Source organism: Bidens hawaiensis, unplaced genomic scaffold (genome assembly GCF_021521415.1).
Source record: "Bidens hawaiensis isolate Kalapana, Puna unplaced genomic scaffold, B.hawaiensis_p1.1 tig00059284_1, whole genome shotgun sequence".
NCBI classification, from domain to species: domain Eukaryota; kingdom Viridiplantae; phylum Streptophyta; class Magnoliopsida; order Asterales; family Asteraceae; genus Bidens; species Bidens hawaiensis.
In genome coordinates, this window is record NW_027500696.1 from 21,927 (window position 1) to 32,864 (window position 10,938).

The window sequence follows — 10,938 nt, forward strand, 5'->3', positions numbered from 1 at the left end:
ATACCAATTGAAGTTTGGTGACCAAGATCGATAAATACAAAACCAAAAATTAGATCATAAGCTCGATCTTTGTAATTCTCATTAGCTCAAAAATTACAATACTTAAACTCACAATAATATAGCCCACAAGCTTGGGTATATATACTAATTTGAACATAAAAACTTAACTAGACCAGAATACAAACTCTTTATCATAAAAACCTAATTGGTAAAAACATATTTAAACAATAATTAATAAATAAATTCCATGTGGTCCAAGTCATTGGCTCAACTTGTTCACAAAGTAATTTATTCTATGTAAACCAAGTCTCGTGCTTAAGTTGATAGACAAGACACCAATCCATCATAGGCTCGATGGGCCGGCCCAACGGAAATTACGTCCAACAAATAGCACCTTGATTGTCACAAAGAACCAATGACTTGTTTACTTCAACTCCAATTTATGACAAAACCTTTAAGCCAGATGTACTCTTTTACAACCTTTGTCAGTGTCATATATTCAGATTCAGTAGTGGACAAAGCCACTATAGATGGAGTGTTGACTTCCAACTGACTAAACTTCCCCATACCTTAGATGCATAACCTGTGACACTTCTACCCCCCTAATTAAATCATTTGAAAAATCAGCATCAACATACCCTTTAAAACATTGCATAAGGATCAGGTTCCTTACCAAAAGTTAAACCCTTAATTGTAGTAACATTTAAGTATTTTAACAACCATTTTACTGCATCCCAGTGCGTCATACCAGGATTACACAGAGACCTACTGACCAAACTGATACCATAGCCCAAGTCTAGTCTTGTACACGCAATAAGGTATATAAGACTACCAACTGCACTAGAATGAGGCACCTTTAACTTCTTCTCCTTCTCTGTGTACCAGGAGAATTTCTTATAGACAATTTGTAATGACTGCCTATAGGAACTGCTACCTTCTTCTTACCTTGATCCATGAAATAATTGTCTAAAACTTTCTTCAAGTAAGCAGTTTGAGATAACTTGATGTAACACCCCAGCTAAAGCAAAATACGCCCGAGTGTGACGTACATATTGCTCAAAACACATGTGACACTATTAAGTGACAATATTATCATTAATTAATTTAAACAACAACTACACAAGTTCAACAATAAATGAAATACAAATAAATACACATTTAAGCAATTTGTCTATTTATGCTTAATATCCTAAGTACTACTGTCTTCGTCACGACATCATACTCTAAATAAGGTACATGTAGCATATATATAAAATAAAGGTAAACTACATGAATTGTTGGTGAGCTTTCACAGTTTAATATAAGTACATAAAAATCATACAGTTTGATATAAGTACACAAAAATCATACAATTTCAAGAACAAGTGTAAATGAGCAAGTAAGGTCCTTTCCAGCTGAGATTGTGCACCAACGTACTCGGATAATGAGTCCCTTTACCACTCATAACAACAAATGTCTTGAGCGCAAAGGGGGGAGTATGATCATATTATCTTGAAGTAATCCATGAGCAAGTAATTTTGAGCAAGTAAGAAGTAAACACACAAGTCCATGTAGCGGATTATAGTTTGTAAATAATGAATAAATGAAATTGTAATTTGGATAAGATATATATGCTACCCTCAAAAGTAATAAAAGAGTAAAATGGGGTGTGAGAAACTCATCTTGGGGTCAAAGAAAAACTTGAATAAAACCGAATGCGCGTAAAAGAAACCGAAACAATTGAACGTCACGAACTAGAATTAAAAGCACAAAATTAATATTAACTAACGACTTATAAAAAGTAGATAAATCGGGTTGTTGGATTTTTTTATATATTGTTCTTCAATTTATGAAGTTTGATATTAAAATATTATACTATTATTTTAACGAAATTTGTATGAATTATTGAAACTAATATTTTTAAATTACGAGGTTAATGCTATGTTTGAATATTATAACGTTTATGGAGTTTTGATGTTAACGGTATCTTTTATTTGAACAACGAATACCTTAATGAATTTTAAAAGGTTAATGAATGAAAATATGTATACATGTATATATATATATGTGTGTGTGTGTGTGTGTGTGTATATATAAGTTAAACTAGTTTTAAACGAACTTGACGAGTTTGGGATTTATAATGTTTTTAAATTATGGATCTTTAATGGAATTTTAGTTTAAAAATAATTACGTTGGTGTGTTATAATGTTTAACGAAAAATAATTATTTCTATTATATTAATCGGGTTTTTAACGAAACTTAATGGAAACAAAAGTCGGGTTTTTAGGTGAAAAGTGATAAATATAATTTGTAATAAATTTTCAACTTAAAATAATTTTATATGATTTATATATTTTTATAACTTTTATTTGGTTTAATATATAATAGAAAAATGTTTAAAAAGAAAATTAAACACCAAAAACGGCCTGAACCGGGTTCGAACCTGGTCCTTTCATCCAGAAATAACCAACTGGACCAGCTTGATATTTGATTAATCTATGAAAACTGTTAATTTAATATTATAACTCATGTTCATCATCTTCCTCATACAACCCTAGGTTTCAATTCATTCATTTGGTTCCATGTTTGCTTAAACATTGTTAGGGGTATTGTTTAGCGGCTTAAAATGATTCAAAAACATGTATTAATTACCTCGTAGCGTGAAGGAATGAAGGTGAACGGTGGGTGACCGGAATCGAATCTTGAATGATCAAAACATGATTGCAGAGAGTAAGTTAGGTTAGTTTGTTGATTGGGACAAGTTTATTTGACGAGTAGGGTCCTATTTATAATACCAGTTGGAGCGTTTGGTGTTTAATGTTCGTTCGTTATTGGATTTGATAAATTTTTCGGCGGGTTAGTGAATTAATACAAGTTAATTGATTGTTAAATGACGAAAATAATCATGTATTAGCGTTTATCATTATTGGAGAAGTCGTTTGGTATAAAATGACGGATCAAACGAGTGCAAATGAAGTGTTTTAAGGGTTGTCGGAGCTTCGCCGCCGCCGCCGGCTGGCTTACCGGAAAAATGAAGGGGAGGGACGGGGTAGGGCTGGGTTTTGTTTATTATTATTATTTGTAATTTAAATTATATTTACACTTTAAACCCTAGACTTTATAAATATATATAAATTGATTTTATACTTTATTCACACAATGAACCTTGGACTTTGTAAATATATAAAACTAGATTTAAACTTAATATACTTTATTATCTTTAAACTTAATATACTTTATAAACTTTTAAGGATCATGATTCGTTATTTGGACAACTCGAATATAAAGTGACGATTAATAATTTTGGATCATCGGAATTATTATTAAATGATGAACGATAACCACGAATACATTAAAACGATAAAACAGGTCGGTTTAACGAATATAAATACATAAGACAAAACTTGAAATATATTTATATTTATACATATTTTTATAAATAAAAACCAAAAATTTAAAACAGTCTGGATTTTTTGGTTTGAAAAGTAAGGAATGTTACATGACTTACAACTTTTGGAAATTTCGTACCGAAATTAAATAAAAATTAAAAATTAAAAGAGAACGACTAATATACGGAGTTGTTAGAAATTTTATCAATTTTATACATGCATAATTAAAATAAAATAATGCCGATATTTGAATAACCCGAAAGAACACCACAAATAGAAATATGACAATGACACTTATATATAGGATGTACCAGCGGCGTATCCACCATGCTCTTATCATATTGCATTTGTCCCGTTCCCAAAATCATTCCAAGTTCTGAGTTATTTCACACACCTGGACTTATTATAATTTCCATGCGAGGACTTTGATAATTACGTGTCGATCCATAATTACCTCTATTCGTCGGATGATCCAAATAACTTTGAAAATCTCATATAGAACGTTTGAAAATAAAAAACAATGAATTAAAAGGTAAACACATTACAAAACATATTGTTAGAACATTCAGGCCAAGGACAACGCGAAAACACTAGGTCAGGTAAATGAAATCATTGTGGTCTAAACCAAGTAAACGATGTTGAAAACGAAATAAACGAGGTAATGAAATTAAAGAATGAAAACATTAGAATTATGAACATCGTAATATGTAATTGAAATAATGGGGTTGAGACTAACATGGTAGGTAAATGTAGCATTTAACCAATGAAATATGCACATGTAAATTGATAACGCATTGGGTTCGGGAATAGATTTTATAAACGAAACTTTCAAATGTCAAAATATCACAAATGAAAATCTCTAATAAAACATCAACGTGACCAATGGCAACGTTGAGATGAATAAACAATTATATCTTACAAACATGTAAATTGATAATAACTTTAAATCAAATGGATAAACGAAATTTTAATATTAAAATACTGAAATCGATTAAGTTTGTGAAAATAAAAACTTCCAAAAGCAACCTTGTGCTCATCAAGTAAATATTTAGAATTTCAAAATTAGAATAAAGTATTTGTCTTAGATTGATGAAATCAAGAAAAATAAAATGGTTGATATAAAACATTGAGTGGAAATGAAGCAAACGAATAACCAACACAATTTGTGTAAAAATAGCAAAACATAACTCAGCATGTACATGGGTCACAGTCCCGGTTCTAAGTAAACGAATTCGTTTGGAGAGAACCGGTCACCGATAGTCAAAAATAAAATGAAAATACGGTTTCTATTAGGTAAATATGTACACATACATGTTCATAGTCCCAGTTCCCCGAGATAACAAGCGTAACTCGATTCACAAAATGCGACTAAGAATGATGTACAAATTTACGTTTCATAAAATACAAACGAACGTGGATCAAAGATCAATGAACACGCGAAATAAACTTCGTAAACAATATTTTAAAGAAGTGGATAAAAAACACTTTGGGTAAGTCCGAAAAATACGTGAAGGAAAAATTAAATAAAGGAAATGCAGATTGCGATGTTTGTCTTCTTGAGTGTCGGTTTGTGGTTGGAAAGTTAACGTGGGAGGTGGTGCCACGATTTCTTAGCCGAAACTCAATATCGTTAACGAAAGGGAATTTAAGGAAGGGATACGATATATATTTAATTTACAAAAATCGGTTGTAAATCGTGATGCTTTTATATCTCATGGTGTAATAAGATTTATTCTATTTGATTTAGACAAAAAGTTTTTAGCTATCGCTATGTCCTGCAAGTTTTATGAATTTTTAATCATAAACACAAATGTTTTCTTTTGGCCAGCAACCTAGGAAAAGAAAATGATTGTCAAATTACCTGATTTATTGAATGAACAATAGCCTCAAAGGGCTTAAGACTTGTTTGAAACAAAATATATTATTTGATAGAATAATTATAATATTAATAGTAGTGATGATGGTACTAGTAACAATAATATTACTAATAATAATAATGATAATAATTTTAATTTTAATAGTAATGATAATGATAATAATAATAATAGAGATAATAAATCATTTTTAAAGAAAATCCATTTGATTGAAATTTTAAATATTTAAAAATACCGAGGATTTGGGTTTAAAGCGCGAGGTGTTAGTAAAAGAAAAAAATTATAGGAAAGTATGCAAAAGAAAATATAGATGAGTTTGATGAGTTTTATAAAAATTTAAATAATGAAACCTGAAAAACGTATAAGGTAGACAAAGGATGCGGGTTAAGATATTGTATGGCAGAGACAAGTTAGGCCTTCCGAAGAATGGCAGGTGTGATCGGGTCAAATGATAGAAGACTTGTAGCGCGGGCATATGGTCGAGCATGTGATCGGAACAACTGGTTATGTACAAGTCTAGAAAATGGGTGATTGGCGTTGAGTTTGGATAGGTTTTTGCAATACGTGGTAACTGAATCTACCACAAATTGAAGCATTTCGACATTGCGGGGAAATAAAGTGGAATTACACATACTACACAAACGGGTGTGTTTATGTGCGAGGCTTTTCAGTTGGGTTTGGTTTGCGTTTCCAAGAGTTGGGCTAGGTTTTGGGTTTGTTTTTACTTTGGCGATGAAATGGGTGTTGTTTTAACGTGGGGCAATTGTAACATTTCGGGTTTTCCATTTCCTTTCGGTTTTGTAATCATTACCCGACCCAAGTTCGGGTTCGGGTATTTTATCAATGAGGTGCGTATTTGTTTAATATTTTATTTATTTATTTGTTTTATTTTTATATAATTGATTATAACTTTGAACATCATGCAAAATCAACCTTGAACTAACAAAATACCCACTTTTGCACCCACCACTATAGAACAGGGACCACGTTGCAAATAATATTCAATTTCCTTCCCTCTTCTCTTCTCCCTCTTCCTGCCGACGTCATACCCCCCCTCAATTTCGGACTCGTTAACGCGTAATTGATCATACCATATCATTCCTTACCATAACCCGATCCTACCGACACCCTAAACTTGATAAATTATGAACAATTGACAACTAACAATACCAAAAAAACAAACCACGGCTAACAAATCCCTAAAGCCCTATATAAACTTGTTTATATCTCAATTAATCATACACACACGCTCCTCAAACCATCGCTAATCAAAACCCTAACCTAATTACAACACAAAAGTTTGTTAATATCAGATTTGAGATCAAACTTTAAGTTGTAACCCTAATTGGCTGATCACCCTCAATCCTCTATTGTTTTAGGTAATTATTACATGCTTTTGGTTTGTTTTCAATCGAATAACATAAACCCTATTTCAATTTTAATGAACATAAACCCATGAATCGAATTCGGATTAGGGCTTTGTTGGGAAGAAGATGAACTAATTAAAACTGATATATATTAAATGTTCAAAGTTGTAAACAATTTAGGCGCTGGCCTGATGGCAAGCGCATGTTACCCTAAAATCCAAACCTGCCTGGGGCGCGGGTTCGAATCCCTCGGACCCGGTTTTGAAGTTTTTAATTGTTATTATTATTTTTATTTACTTTTAATCAAAAATTTTGATATTTATACATGTATATATACTTAAATATGTATTTTCTTGATAAAACGAACTCCGGATTTAATGTTTTCTTTTCGTGTCATCGGATTAATTATGTAACATACATATATATGTGTGTGGTGTGTATATATATGTCGTACATATTACAAATATAATAAAAATAATGTTTTTCTTCCAATCGCTTAAATAAGACGTATTGTTATCATATTAAAGCCCAAACTAATTTATCTCTTTTCTTTCCGTTAATATATTCTTGTATATAATATATATTTTATCTATTAAAATCAACATAAATAATAATAACAACAACAACAATAACATTAATAAATACCCTTATTATTAGCGAAAATAGACCTAATAATATTTTAATGTTACACACAACCATATCGAATCTCAAAACCATCATAAATCTTAGTATTTCGCTGTGATTATATTATAGTTGTCAGTGAACCTCGAGGAGCTTCACCGCTTTCATTCTAGTTCTTTTATTATCTTTTCTTCACTTATCCACTTGTTAAGGTAAGTAAATTCACATCCCCCTTTTTGCCGCTTTACAATTTTGGGGTCGTTATGCGTTCAAAATCAACTTATTGTTTTCACTACAATTCCGTTATATGCATAATTGTAATTGCTCGATTAGTTGTTATGTGAAAATATGACTATGTGTTTACTTTATGTTGGTTGGTACCTAATCCTTATCCTCATTAGTATGATCATACGTTGTCGGAGTAAACCGTTATCAATGCGATTCGGTTGAAAAGACAACTTTTATTTATTGTTTACTAGTTGTAGTAATTTACGATTATAGCATGAAATTCTCATTTTAGTATTATATATATTTCAAAAACTGTGGTTTACTTGCTCAACTTTATGTTGACATAAATATATATTTTCACGCATGACGCTGGTAGCTTTATTGGGTGAAATCAAGTATTGGAAGTTAGATGATATCTTAGGTTGCTTTGATGAATGAGGAACACATTGGTTTTAAGTTATCTATGATTTGAATTATTTAATTGTAACGGTATTTCTTTTGAGAAAATGTTTGTGCTTTTTGAAATTTGATATATGAATGAATAATTTAGAAATTGACACGTGTATTTCACTTAGTGTCTTCTGAGCTATGATACAATCAATGTCGCGCCCCGGAATGTTCCGCCGTAGGTTGGGATGTGACAGATTGGTATTTGAGCCGAATGTTATAAGATAGGTGGTTAGACGTAACGACCTAGTAGCATGCTTAGGGTCCCTATATGTCATACCCTCAAAATCCACTAACGGAGTTTTACCGTCAGAGGGTGTGAACTAAAAGGATCGGAATCATTAGTTATAATCAAACACCATAAATAAAGTTTTCAAACAACCAAAACATCAAGTCTTAAGTATAAATGCGGAAGCGTAAATTGTAAAGCAAAATGTTGCGCCACACAGGACGACTTAAAAACACAGGTTGTCAAGACAAAAATTAAAAGAAGTTTTTTTAAAACAATGGTGTTTAGCGAATACATGTCCTATATCGCGCGCCCACCTCTGCTACGTGAGAATAACATGCTAAAAGTGTCAACACGGGGTTGGTGAGTTCACAAGTTTATATAAATAAAGCGTTTGCGTTTGCGTTTACGTTTACATTTTGCGTTACCAGATAGTGTTAAGTCAATTATATATCAATAGGTAGCTAATCTATCAAGCATGTATTACTAAGTGTTCGACACCGAAGCTGACTGTTTATCAATTGCCTTGCCACCATGTTAACCACGACCATGGTAATGTGTTAGCCAAGATTACACCCACTCGACCTACAGTCGAGTTTAGAGTTGGGTGGGGTTTGTCAAACCCAGTAGTACTACTCAACAGTGACTCGCTATTATACAAATATTAACCGGTCCGATGTTATGAAGGACTTTGGTTGGTTTGTTTGCCACTTAGCCTTACAAGTGATATATAAAAACTAATCAAAATCTACAGCGTTGGAGTATGTTATCTCCCCATAATAAAAGCGTTTAAAAAGAGTAAAAAGGGGACGTGAAACTCACTGTTTGCGAAGATAACCAAAAAGATCAGGGAAAAGTGCACGTCATAGAAAATCCTCACTAGTGTTCTAAAAACAAAAACGATATTTTCTAAGTATCGAACTACGAGTGAGTCCCTAGACTCGACACATACAACTTATGCATGAGATGTGTTTTGTGTTTCGTTTGTAAAATAAGTGCGACTCGACAAACACATTGGTGATAAGTTACACATGTGAACAAGTACTTAAGTGTCAAGTATTAACATCATTCATTACTAGAAAATATCCCCCAAAAGGGCAATTTGGTCAAAACATAGCAAACATCGATCAGTTATGCACTTTTCATGATAATTCAAGTAATTCAGCAGCTAAATTGTCCAGGCAGAATTTTACTTGACAAGATTACTCTATTAAATAACTCCTAACATGTCAAATAAATCACCAAAAATCATCACAGAAGCACACGTGAGTTAGGTTTATAAAAATATTTTTATTAAAAATTTTATCATATATGGTTTTATCACACTGATCAAAACATCACAGCAAACACACAACAGTCATTATCATGCGTAACAGAATGTTATTTGTTATTCCCGTTAAATGACAAATCCAATTAGTGCAAGACCAATTGGGTTAGATTCCTAACTCAATATTAACTTCCAGAAGTGGAACCAACCCATTGGTCTTGTCTTTTATGAGATATCTTAGTCGCAAAACAGCTTACCAGCAGGCTTCCCGAATCAGACTTGCACAACAGATTTGTAAAATAATAAAAACTAACTTTTACACGTTCAAAAATTACAATTTGGACTCTTTAGAAACTAGACTCAACCTACTACATCATAGAATCAAAAATCACTTCAGAACATGTAATTAACATCGAGTTACAGTCATTTAAACACAAGTTTAAGAATCTATTCAGCATCAGTTTTCATAAAACTCAACATATCATTAACCTATGAACTATAACTCATACATACAACCCTCTAGATGCATAATTCACCAACCATGCATCTCAATTTCACTTTACACACACAATTAGGGTTTTACTTCAAAGTTCAATTTCAAGAAACATGTAATTAACAATCAATAACAACATAACTAGTTATCAATTCACTAGCAATCATCAACAAACACATAATTAAACCCTAACTCATCTTAAATCATCACTTTCAAGATTCAGGGTTTTGATTAACACCTTCAATGGCATAATTAAACACATTGAATGACTAAAGGAGATGTTAATTACCTATCTAGCACCTTGAATCCTTCAGAACAAGCTTGAAAAGAGATTGTATGTGTGTGGGGTGTTTACGACTGCCAAGATGAGAGGGGGAAGGGAGGCCGATCGCAAGGGGGGAGGGGGATTTAGGGTTGGGTAATAACTTGGCTATATTATTTACTATGTTACACTTAACCCCTTGCACTTCTAGTTACTCAATTTCTAGCATAAAATAGGCTTTTGCTTCTTGAATTAACGTTTTACATATAAATATCATGTAACACATAGATTTAACACATACTTGTCAAATACTTATTGTTTTGACATTTGTCGTTTTTTCACCAATGGTTTGAGTCGACTCATGTGTGTTTCGGTGAAATTCCGAAAGACTACTTGTGTAGTGATTGTCATGCGACATCTAAACCCTAGTTTAAATGTAATGAGATACGCGTTACAGTTCGTGTGATCTTAAGTTTGAATTAATGGAGTTAACCTGAAATTGACGAGTGTCACATCATTCCCATGTTGAAAGAATTTTCGTCCCGAAAATTTGTGTCAAGTCGCGTTGGGTGTCTGAAAAAGGCAAAAATTTTTCAGTTTGTCATACTATACGTGTTCCTATACGTGCACCACCCTACTTTTTAAATTTTGTACATAACTTAGCATATTGAAACTTTTTATCATATACAATTGTACACGAAGGCACACAATTATTCCGAGGCTATGCCTCACTCTCAGTAAAAAAAATTTAAACTCTAGGAATATTTTTAATCGGGAAATTC